Source organism: Bos mutus, chromosome 21, assembly GCF_027580195.1.
Source record: "Bos mutus isolate GX-2022 chromosome 21, NWIPB_WYAK_1.1, whole genome shotgun sequence".
NCBI classification, from domain to species: Eukaryota; Metazoa; Chordata; class Mammalia; order Artiodactyla; family Bovidae; genus Bos; species Bos mutus.
Genome location: NC_091637.1, coordinates 29,742,709 through 29,754,660, shown reverse-complemented (window position 1 = coordinate 29,754,660; position 11,952 = coordinate 29,742,709). Strand labels below are relative to the sequence as shown.

The window sequence follows — 11,952 nt, the reverse complement described above, 5'->3', positions numbered from 1 at the left end:
CCTGCCTTCAATCTTTCCCATCATCAGGGTCTTTTCAAATGAGTCAGTTCTTCGCATCAGGTGGCCAAAGTATTGGCGCTTCAGCTTTAGCATCAGTCCTTCCAATGAATATTCAGGACTGATTTCCTTTAGGACGGAGTGGTTGGATCTCCTTGCCGTCCAAGGGACTCTCAAGCATCTTCTCCAACACCACAGTTCAAAAGCATCAATTCTTTGGTGCTCAGCTTTCTTTATAGTCCAACTCTCACATCCATACATGACTACTGGAAAAACCACAGCTTTCTCTAGGTGGACCTTTGTTGGCAAAGTAATGTCTCTGCTTTTTGATATGCTGTCTAGGTTTGTCATAGCTTTTCTCCCAAGGAGCAAATGTCTTTTAATTTCATGGCTGCAGCCACCATCTGCAGTGATTTTGGAGCCCAAGAAAATAAACACTTTCACTGTTTCCATTGTTTCCCCATCCATTTGCTATGAAGTGATGGGGCCAGATGCCATGATCTTCGTTTTCTGAATATTGAGTTTTAAGCCAGCTTTTTCACTCTCTTCTTTCACTTTCACTTTGCTTAAGAATGAGGGAATGTATGTATAAACCCCAAAACTGGTAGAACTGACCAATAACAATAGAAGTTAGGATAATGTTTGCCTTGGGGAGTATATGATAAGCAAGGGATGAGGGGCTGCCAGGTGGTGATCATGTTTTATTTCCTGATCTGGGTGGTGTGTTAGGTAAATGTATTCACTCTGTGAAAATTCGTTGAGGTCTGGGCTCATGACCTATGCATTTTTCTATGTATATGTTCTACTTCAACAAAACAGCTCACTTACTAAAAAATGAGGATGCTGCAGTCATATTTCCTTGGTTCCAATCCCAGCTGACCAGCTATGGGACCTTGAGGAAATGACTTAATTTTTCTGGCCTTCAGTGTCGTCATCTTTGAAACAGGGACAAGAACATGACCTGTTGTTTGGAAGGTAAGATGAGTTATGTCCTTAGAACAGAGTTTGGAACACAAGCTATTAGGATCAGCTCTGATGATACTGTAATGACTCTAAAATACAGTGGGCCCTCCCATTGGTAATTATTTTCATTATTACTATTATTATTACAATTTCATCACGGTCACCTCAAATCAAGATAAAGTGATCGATGGCAAGTATGTAATACATACAACTTAGAGGAAAGGCCAGGGCATGCCACACACCTGCAACCTCCACCTGAACAGCTTATTCCCCGTCTCTGAGGCTCATTTCTCACATCTGTGAATAGGGCTGCAAGGCATCTACTTGCCTCACCTGTCGATGGAGTGAGCTATTGCAGGTCATGCTCTTCACATGGGATAGGCCCATAGGCACACAGCAAGGATCCCCAGGGTCAGCTACTGGGAACACCACTTTTATAAACAATTTCCAGCCTTGACAGAGAGGAGTCAACTCCAGCCAAGGGATCCTGGAGGGATTCATGTACTTGTGAAACTATCTTCCGGTCACAGCTGTAAGCCAGGGATACACTGGGGTCACAGTGGAAATCACAGGCCCAAACTGGCAAAGACTGGAATTTCCTAAGTTGAGGTGGGGGAGGAACAGGGTGGATTACATCTTTATCTTCCCCAATCTCTAACTGAAATTCAGCATTTCCTTCCGTGACGAGTGCGGAGAACAAACCTTATTAGTGTTCATAGAACTTGTGACTTGGTCACCAATGGAAATTACAGATATTCTCATATCACGTTACAGCTGTGGCAGACATCTTCAGATATTGATTTTGTTCACCATTACTTCAAAATAACTAAGCCCAAAGCCGGATCTTGTTCTTTAACATGCTAAAAGAGAAGCACACTGTATTACTACATCACAGATTTTTGAATAACTTTATATCAATATGATTGATTTCCATTGTGATTCTATGTATTTTATTTCATGCATTTAAAAATATTATTCTGAGAAAAAGTTCATGAACTTCATCAGATACCAGAGAGATCCACCGTCCAAAAAAGGCCAAGGAAACTGGGGTTAGACCCAGAGTTGATTTGCTGCCAACACAAAGTCCTGGAAGTATTCAAATACAAAGAAATGTGTTTCTGTAATTTTCCATGAGGTGTTATCTCTCCAGCTCCCTCTTAGGTGGGGTACTTTTATGAGCAGAACTTGGCTATTTGCATAAGGCGACAAAGGTTTTGTGTAGGGGAAGGGGGAGCCCAGGATGGCTGCGGGCCAGATATGAAGATTCCAAAGGCAGGCAAATAAAGGGGAGTCTATTTTTACACTCAGAGGAAATGGGGGTGAGGAGGAGGTGAGGCCAGGTTTGGGGGCATCCAGTGAGCTCTGTGAGAGACTGAGGGGTTGGTTTTCCTTGAAGGCACTCCATAACCCACTGTTCCGTTCATGGCCGTGTCACCTGCTGGGAGCTGGGCCCTGGGACGGAGAGAAGACTCCAGAACGCCCGCCCTGCTTCTCCATCCCTGGGTGCCCAGAGGTGTAGGAAGAGGAACTGAGAAGATTCAGGCTTTTGCAGCCAGACTAAGCCACTTACAATCCTGGTTCCCCCATTTGCTGGCTTGGTGACTTTGAGGGAGGTACTTAATCTCCGTGTGTCTCAGTTTCTCATCAGTAAAAATGAAAGGGATAAAAAGTACTCATAAAAAGTACGCACCTAGCAGGGTTTGGGGATCCAGTGAGCTGATCCAATGCAGAGGAGAGGCCGGGAGGCACGGGGCACAAGCAATAATCATCAGCCCCAGCTCCAAGTCATCTCCCCACTGGGAAGTCCCCAGAATTCTCTGTCTCATCAAAACTTCCTTCTCCTGGGTTCTCCATCAAGGCCGTGCTTCTGCTGTAGGACAAATAGATGGTAACTGATTATCCAGTAAATTACTCTGTCCCAAGGGTGCTCAGTCCGCTGTGCCTTCTCAGGCAGAAAGCCCTCAGACTTCTCCAGAAAGGTGCTCAGAGGCGGCGTTTTTCCAGTCCTTTGACCGAGGCTGAGTATGGCGCACCCCAGCACTGCCGCTTCCACTCCTCCTTCGCTGAGCCTGTGCTGTGGGACCCAGCACACGGCCAAGTGCTGCTGGCAGCCAGCCTCCATGCAGAATGCCAAAGGGGGCTTTTCAGTACATTTTAGTCATAGGTTTGCTTTAGTTTATGAACACTGCATTCTTGTGCCCCTTAGTTGGTTATTCCATTAGAATTTGTTCCACAATAGTAGGGAGTGCAGAATGAACAACCCTATTTCTTTTTTTCTCAGACTGTCTGCCTTATTCTCCACTGTGCTCTGTGCCTAGAACCATGTTTGGCATAGTTAGATGCTCCATAGGTATATTTTAAATTATCATCCAAATGTGTAATACATCCACATGGTTTTTAAAAATGAAAAGTGTAGTACTCCCCTGGTGGCCCAGTGGGTGGGAGTCCGCCTGCCAATGCAGGGGACACGGGTTCCATCGCTGGTCTAGGAAGATTCCACGTGCTGAGGGGTAACGAAGCCCACGTATCACAGCCACTAAGGCCCCGCGCTTTAGAGACCGTGCTCTGCAACAAGAGAAGCCACCACAAAGAGAAGCCCACACACTGCCATTAGAGAGTAGCGCCACTCACTGCAGCTAGAGAAAGCCTACATGCAGCAACAAAGACCCAGCGCAGCCAGAAATAAAAACAAACAAATAAATAATAAAAAGGATAAAAAAGATATCCCTAACAATCTTCTTTCTCCAGGCATTAAAACCCCATCCACCCAGTGCCACCTCATTCCCACAAAAACCCACTCTTATTCATTTCTTGCATGTTCTTTCTGGGTTTCTTTATGCATATTCAAGTAAATATGTATATTCTTATTTTCCTCCTTTTGTTATATAAGGGTAGAATCCTATGCAGTGTCCTGCACTTTGTTTTGTAAAGCTCTTTAGTAATACATATGAGTTCCTTTCATAAGAATACACAGAGGGATGCCATTCTTCGTGTTACAGCTACATGGCTGCACCATCATTTTTGTAACCAGTCCCCTAGTGACGATCCCTTGGGTTGCTTCCAGTGTTTTTATATTTCCCACAATGCAGCAGTGGATAACCTTATACAGATTTGATTAAGCACAAGGGTGAGTACATCCATGGAACACATTCTCAGAAGAGATGGCTCAATCAAAAGGGTATTTGCATTTGCCATTTTGATAGATGTTGCCAAATTGTCTTCTTTTGGAGTTGTAGTCATTTACACTCAAGAAATACTGAGTGAATGAATAGACAAATAGATAATATATCCAAGCTCAGTCATTTGGGGGCCCCCAGCTAGCAAGAAAAACTGGGAGGGGGCCGATGTTGCTCCAGAGAAGTCACCAATGTTACTTTGACTTTTTTTGCCCCTTTGATGTCACTGAGAAAGCTCATCTTCTCATCTGTAGAGCATGGCTCTTGGGGTAGGAGGGCGGTACAATCATCCCACCAAACAGGCAGTTCTGTTTTAGTAATATTTACAGGACAATGGCCAGGTACTGAGAACTTTACAAGGGCTGGTTAAAATGTCTGAGGCCTGAAAAACAATAACATCAAAAAACCCTACCAGTATTCGCTCCCAAATCCAAAAGAAGAAAGCTGCAAAATCACAACAAATGTATAAGCAAATGTCTATACAATGTATCGTTGCGTCAACTTCATTCAGTATTCATAAAAGTTTCACCACATCTGAAAATGGTTTGGAGGTCAGACTGTCTTAATCTCAGAAGAATCCCCAAGTGTGCAGGAAAACTGCCAACAGATTGTTACCAATTGTCAATTAAATGAATTCTCAAAGCCAAATCATTCCAAAGCAAAATTATAAAAGTAATCATTTCCAAAAGAGTTCAAAGTAAAAAAAATTATATATGTTGTATACATAAGATATAGAATATTATGTCATATATACATGTCATATTAATATTAATGATATATAATATAAAATGTTAATATTATAGTGTATACAATTTAAAATGTGACTGTGACTATATTTATATATATATACTATAAAATGTTAATATTATATTGTATATAATTTAAAATGTGACTATGCCGTTATATTTATATATTTATATATATATTTGTATATATTTATTTATGTGCTATGTAGTGAGATGCAGACTCCAAAGTGCCCTGGACCTTTGCAGGTGCACTCAGTCATGTTCAACTCTTTGCAGGCCCATGGACTGTAGCTGCCAGGTTCTTCTGTCCATGGACTCCGGACAAGAATACTGGAGTGAGTTGCCATTTCTTACTCCAGAAGATCTTCCTGACCCAGGGATCAAACCCACATCTCTTGTGTCTCCTACACTGGCAGGTCCCACTCCATAGAGTATCCTTGCTCTGGGCCTGTGGGCTCCTGACAATCCCAGAGGAAAGTAAACCCACCCCTCAGATCAGAGGGTCTCCCCCATCAGCAGTACCTCTCAGTTTTGGCAGCAAGAACAAGATGTAAATTAGTTTCTCTATATATTTTCTGACCTCACCGGTGAGTAGTTCTGAGTCCTGTGCAAAAATGAAAAGCTACAGAATTACATGCCATTTGCTCATGAGAACTAAAGAAGAGACAGGTATATAGGAACCTGTTGAGGAGATCAGGAGCCGAGGACCATATGTTGTAAAGCTTGTTCTACAGTTTCTTGGAGGCCAGGGGATTGCCATGGGTCACGGCACACCTGCCAGTTTGGACATCCGGGGCTGCCCCTCACTGCTGGGAAATGGGGGCCCATAGGAGCTCCGTAACGATGTTGAGCCCCTATCGTGTGCCAAACATTTCAAATACACATATGTGATTACCTTTCCCTTTTATAACAGGTAGATGAGATAGCATTACTGTCTCCACTTGTGCCCACTGTAAAGATGGAAACAGAGACTCAGGGCTGAAAACGGGCTGCTCGAGACAAAGAGTAAGTCACTGGCAGGGCCGAGACCAGAAGCTGGGGGTCCTACCCCACTTCCTCATATATGCTGCATCCACCTTCTATGCCTTTGCTCTTGACCCTTCCCCTACCTGGGGCTCCTTTCCTTGCTACTCAAACTCTGTAAGTACCTAAAAAATGCACTAAATCAAAATTGATTAATATTTTGTTAATATATTCAAGCTCCAAAATACAAAACCAATCTGAAAACGCTCTCCTTTTCTCACCAAATCAGCTCCTTCCAGGTCTCCTTACTGCCCAGTATCACATCTTGATTGCCTTCTGGGACCTTCCTTCCAAGACAGTGGCCTTCCCTCCAAGGCAGCGGTCCCCAACCTTTCTGGCACCAGGGCATGGTTCTGTGGAAGACAGTTTTTCCACGGTCGGAGTTGAGGGGGATGGTTCAGGTGGTAATGGAGCGATGGGAGAGGCAGATGAAGCTGCTCTGGCTTGCCAGCTGCTCACCTCCTGTTGTGCAGCTCGGGTTTCTAACAGGCACCACCTGGGGGTGTTGGGGACCCCTGCTCCAAGGTCGTGTCCCCTTATTGCTTTGCTTGCACAAGCACCTTTTTTTTAAAATTATTTATTTATTTTGGCTGTGCTGGGTCTTAGTTGCGGCTCATGGAATCTTCACTGCAGCAGGTAGGATGCAGTTCCTCAACCAAGAATGAAGCTGGGCCCTGGGCGTTGGGAGCGCAGAGTCTTACCCACTGGACCCCCTGCACAAGCACCTTTTAAACTCCTTTGGAGACCCCTTTGCCCAACCAAGATGATGTCTGTACTTCTACCATTAGAACAGCAACTCTTCAAGATTTTAGTTAAAATGCCCTTACCTCCCAGACTGGGCCTCACAGTGAGGGCTGAAGTCCCAGGGCTTGTGTAAGCAGGGAGGAAGAATCTGAGCTCAAGTTTGGCTGAGGGATAGGGGGTCCTGGGAAGGGGATGGCAAGAGGGCCCTTGGGAAAGAGTGGGGAAAGCAGAAAGGCTTACAGTGTCCTGGGCGCAGTGCCAGGCCCAGAAGCAGGACAGTGACCGGAAAGGACAGGACCTCTGTAGCTATAGCCCCACTGTCTTCCTGGGGATCCAGCCCTCCCCTGCTTCCTGGGCAGTATGGCTCTGTAATGCCTATGTGGACCTCCGCTGCCTGGCACCCAGCCCCTGCAAGCCTTCCACCCCACCCTCCAGTGCATCCAGGCCTCTACCTATCTGAATCCTGGCTCCCTTGTCCTTGGGACTGGGAGCTTGGCAGGCATCCCAGATGCCTTCCCTCTAGGAAAGAGAACCACAGGTGTGTTAGATTTGCCTGCCAATTTGGTAGGGAAACGAGGCTTCCTGGAAGCTGGAGATAGCAAATCCAGGCTGACAGGGTCCCCTGGTGGGGCTCTTCTCTGTGAAGCTCCCCCACACTCCTTTTCGGAGTTTCAGCATCACTCAAAACCAGGCAGAAGCAAAGAGCAGGGGCTGGGGATGTTTGTTGAATGAATCAGCTACCATTCTGAGGCCTTACCACATGTCAGGGACTGTGCCAAACACTTTTGCATTTATCTCGTTTAAGCCTCGTAACAGCTCTAGGAGGTAAAGTGGTCATTATGTCCCGTTCTACAGATGAGGAAACTGAGGCACAGGGTGGCTGGGAGATCCACCCAATGTCATACAGCCCCTCCTTTATTTGGGAGCCCCCTCCCCCACTGCCACTGCTTCCAGCGCCTCATCCATTTCTCCACTGACCCTCTATCAGGGCAGGTGGCGTGGCGCTGAGCTGTATGAAAGCACTCAGCCAGCACTCTCAATGGGTGGTGGCGGTGGCGTCTCCCAGTGGTCAATTCAGCCCCACTCTGAAGATGGTCTGCCTCTCCCTGTTCCTTCTCACACCCTCTGGTGCTCAGCCCATTCACAGCTGCAGTACCCCAGCCTTGACCCATGAACTCCAATTTCCTCCCCATCGAGGCCAACTTCCTCCAGATGTGCTCTGGGTTGAACAAAGCCCCACCAAAGTTGCACTGTGTCCCCCAGCCCCAAGCAGTGGAGCCATCTCTGCCGGTCCTCTCTGCCTCAGGCACAGAAGGCCTCCATGTGTGCCCTTTGTGTCAGGACAGCTTCTCCAGCAGGGCCAGGGGAGAGGCGAAGTGGTCAGGCTTGCACTAACCAGAGCGGGCGGCCAAGCTTGCAGGATAAGACAGAGTCCTAAAAGCAAGGGTCAGGTCTGTTGTAATAGCTAGAAGAATCAAGAGGCCTTTGAGCATGAAGGCTCAAAAAACAAAACAGAGCCTCTGCTGGTCTGGGGAGCTGTAGGGAGAATGACCAAAGGCCCTCACAGCTGTGCCTTATGCCACTGATACATTTCAGAGCAGGTGGGCAGGGCCCTTACAGATCACTTTGCCATCCAGTCCCTCGTGGAACAGATGGGAAATTGTAGCCCAGAGAGGGCACAGACATGCCAAAGGACACACAGCATATCAGGTGGTAAGGTCTACTTTCTCTCTGGGCTCCCCACAGGACTGCGGGCTGCTTCTGTGGCAGGTTTGGGTCTTAGCCAATTCCATACCCTGGGGTCTGGGAATTAAAAAGGCGGTGGGTGGCTGGGTGCTTCTTAGAGGCCTTTCACCCTGTTCCCTGCTAGGGAAACTTGACTAGGATGAGTCACTAGCTCTGTGTTCCCCCGGGGTTTGCCCAGAGGCTGGCCATGTGGGAGCAAGTTCATTGTCCAAATTTCCTCTTTTCAGTAAACAGCAGCCACTTCCTCCTGGGTTGCCCACTTCCTTCTGGTCACTGGGTTCCTGAGAGGCTCGAGGGGCAGGGGCTCACATGGACAGGCAGGACAGACCTTCTGGCACCAAGCTTGCCTGTACTGGACACCAGGCAAGCACACAGGCTGTGTAAAGCTGGTGTCTGACCATATGTGCATGCTAAGTTGCTTCAGTGGTATCCGACTCTTTGCAACCCCATGGACTGTAGCCTGCCAGACTCCTTTGCCCATGGGATTCTCCAGGCAAGAATACTGGAGTGGGTTGCAATGTCCTCCTCCAGGGGATCTTCCCGACCCAAGGATCAAACCAGAGTCTCCTGTGGTTCCTGTATCACAGGTGGATTCTTTACTGCTTGAGCCACCAGGGAAGCCCCGACCATAGGACACTGACCTTTAATCTACAAGACTGGAAACTGCAAAATGTCAAGAAGCTATTGAGGAAGAGTGCCAAGCAATTAGGAACCACCAGGGGCAGCCCCAGGATGACCATGTGGGAGGACCTTGAGGGGATGATCTGGCTAGAAAAGGGGGGGAAATGAAGCTGCATTTGTTTAGCATTTTACATAAAATATAAAATTGTCCAAAATGAATTTGGAGAGAGCTGCTAAGAGAGATGAGATGAAGGTCCTCCATATAGGCCCTTCAGCTTTTAGTTTTAGGAAAACAGGGGGGTGGGGTGAGACAATGCAGGGTTTGTTCATGAAATAACCAGCATCCCAGGATGACCCAGAGAGAACTGGCAGGGCAAGGGGCCTGGGAGAAGTCTGGAGAGTCCAGAGGGTGTCGGGGTTGGTGCGGGAGCCTTGGAATGCTTGGGCCACTTCTGCTTGGCTCTGCAGAGATGTGGGGCCCTCCAGAGGTCCCTGCTGAGATGTTGCCCCCAGTTTTGAGGCCTCCACATTTTGCCTGTCTCACTGGGGTCTCTGGGCTTGCAACTGCGCCTCTTCAGAGAGGGCCATATTCTGGCCCTGGCAAGGGCCAGGAGAGTTTATAGAGTTTTTAGATAGTGTAGGCTCAGCACCACAGGGATTCCCTTGTAGCTCAGTGAGTAAAGATTCTGCTCGCAATGCGGGAGACTCGGGTTCGATTCCTGGGTGGGAAAGATCCCCTGGAGAAGGAAATGGCAACCCACTCCAGTATTCTTGCCTGGAGAATCCCATGGAAACAGAAGCCTGGCAGGCTACAGTTCATGGAGTCACAAGAGTCAGACACGACTTAGCGACGAAACCAGTACCAGTACAAGTACCAGCACCTGGATCTGCCAACTTTCAAGGGACCTAGGAAATGTCTGTAGACTAGAAAAAAGGTACCAGCTGTAAACCTCAGGAAAAGAGGAAAGTCAAAATTAATAAACATTTCATTACATGTCTGAAAAGTGTAACATTATGTCTACTTCATTAAAATGTCATAAAAACATTCCTCCCTTTGAAAACAATTTATATGTTGGATTTTTCTCACTTGGCCAGGATTCCCACACAGACATGATATCTGCCAAGATGTAGTAGCCAAATGTATATTAAAAAGGATTCCTTATAGATACTCTCCAGAGCATAATTCTAGAAACTCCTTCAAACATTTTTAGAGCAAATATTATGACTATGTTTACTATGGAATGTGGGGCACTGTAATATGTTTGATATGATGTGGGGTATGGCCTTCATGAGAAAGAGGGCCTGCGAGTGTGTTAAAATGACAGGGAGAGTGGAAGTTCAAGTGCCGGAGGGTCAGGCTTGAGGCCAGCTTGCCCACTGAGAAGCACAGATTCCAGCTCTGCCAGGGGCTGCAGAGACCTGGCCAGCCAGGCTGGACCCACGCCCCAGGGTGAGGGGGCTCACTCCTGCTACCTGTGAAGGGCGCCTTCCTCGCGCCTAGCAGATATCTGCCTCCACCAGATACCCCACGGGCTTAGTCTGTCCTCTGTGACAGCAGGCTATTGCCATCCTTACTTTTTGGCCAACTCACTGCCAGAGTGGAGGATGGAGGGGGCTGTACCTGCTCCTGCCCTGTGGCCTCCTGTATACCTCCTGTGTAGCTGTGTACTGTCGCTGTACAGACCCAGTTCTCCCAGCTCTTCCCCTTCCCATAGGACTTCTTGGTCACACCCTACTCTGGCTTCCTAACCCACAACTCAACTAATCACAGTCCCTCTTGATCACGGCAAGGCACAAATGAAACACGGTTTCTTTACTCTCGAGGGTGGCCCATCCCACTCCTGCAGTGCATTCTCTGGCCTCCTATGTATTGGGGATGCGAGATCCCCCTCTCAGAATCTGCTGATTTCAGAGGATATCAGTGCTAACTGTACGACAGTAATAATCGATACGCTGAGTGCTTACTGTGCTAGGCGCCATGTTAAGCACTTTCACATGATCTCGTAATCTTTATAAGAACAATGGAAGTAACAACTCCTACTATCCCCATTTTATAGACGACGAGACTGAAGTTCAGAGAGGTAACATAACTTAACCAAAGTCACACCACTGGTTAGTAGCAGAGCTAGGAGACAGATTCCATCAGTCTGGATTCACAGTCCAGTCTTTAACTTGATGCGGTATTGCACTCAAAGAGATCCAAAGGGTGCTAAGATGGAGGTGCCGTTGCCACGGCTACCCAGGCAGATCCTTGAGGGGCCTGGGGAGAGGTGGGGTAACACAGGGCCAGCTAACAGAGCCCACAGCTGGTTGGCTGGCTGTGTGAGCTCACTCTTCCAACCTACCTCCAAGTAAGCAGTCTTATTCAGGGCCCATCCATCTCAGAAAGTTTGTTTTCCACCTATGTAAAAACATGCAAACCGAAGAAGGTGAGATATTGTTTTGATCTGGCCCTTTCACAAATATTGCTATGACCTTCCTTTTTTCATTAAGTAAAGTGAGCTTTAGTATTCACATTTCCCTCACAAACTTGCATGACTCATTCCCTCACATCATCTAGGTCTCTGCTCCAGGTCACCTCCTCAGTGGGGCCTCCCTGATCCTCTGAAACGCAGCCTGACCCTCCTGCCCTCCTCTTACATTATTGTGAAACAAAGGCACTTGCCTCTTGAAGTTACTGTGAAAGTTCAAATGAGCTAATATATAAAACACTGGTAACAATAAGGGCTATTTAAGTGGTAATCCTTTTTTAAGTTACATCACTGGCATGTAGACAACACAGTATACTTTTATATGCCTTTTTATGTGGGTATCCTCTCTCTCCCTTACTAGACTATTATCTCCATGAGGGCAGGGGAATGATTTTGCAGCTTGTTCACTATCTTGTCCTCCAGCATCTGGAACTGTACTTGGCACATAGAAAGGGCTCAGTACAT

General features: G+C 47.1%; 1 long non-coding RNA gene across 1 annotated transcript; it reads right to left on the bottom strand.

The window, feature by feature from the left end:
* Positions 1–1,904: 1,904 nt before the first annotated feature.
* Positions 1,905–11,419, bottom strand: LOC138984358 (uncharacterized). The gene is made up of 3 exons (XR_011461622.1): positions 11,362–11,419; positions 6,127–6,258; positions 1,905–4,733 (listed from the first exon to the last, which is right to left on the bottom strand). It is a non-coding gene; the product is annotated as an uncharacterized lncRNA (long non-coding RNA).
* Positions 11,420–11,952: the final 533 nt, after the last annotated feature.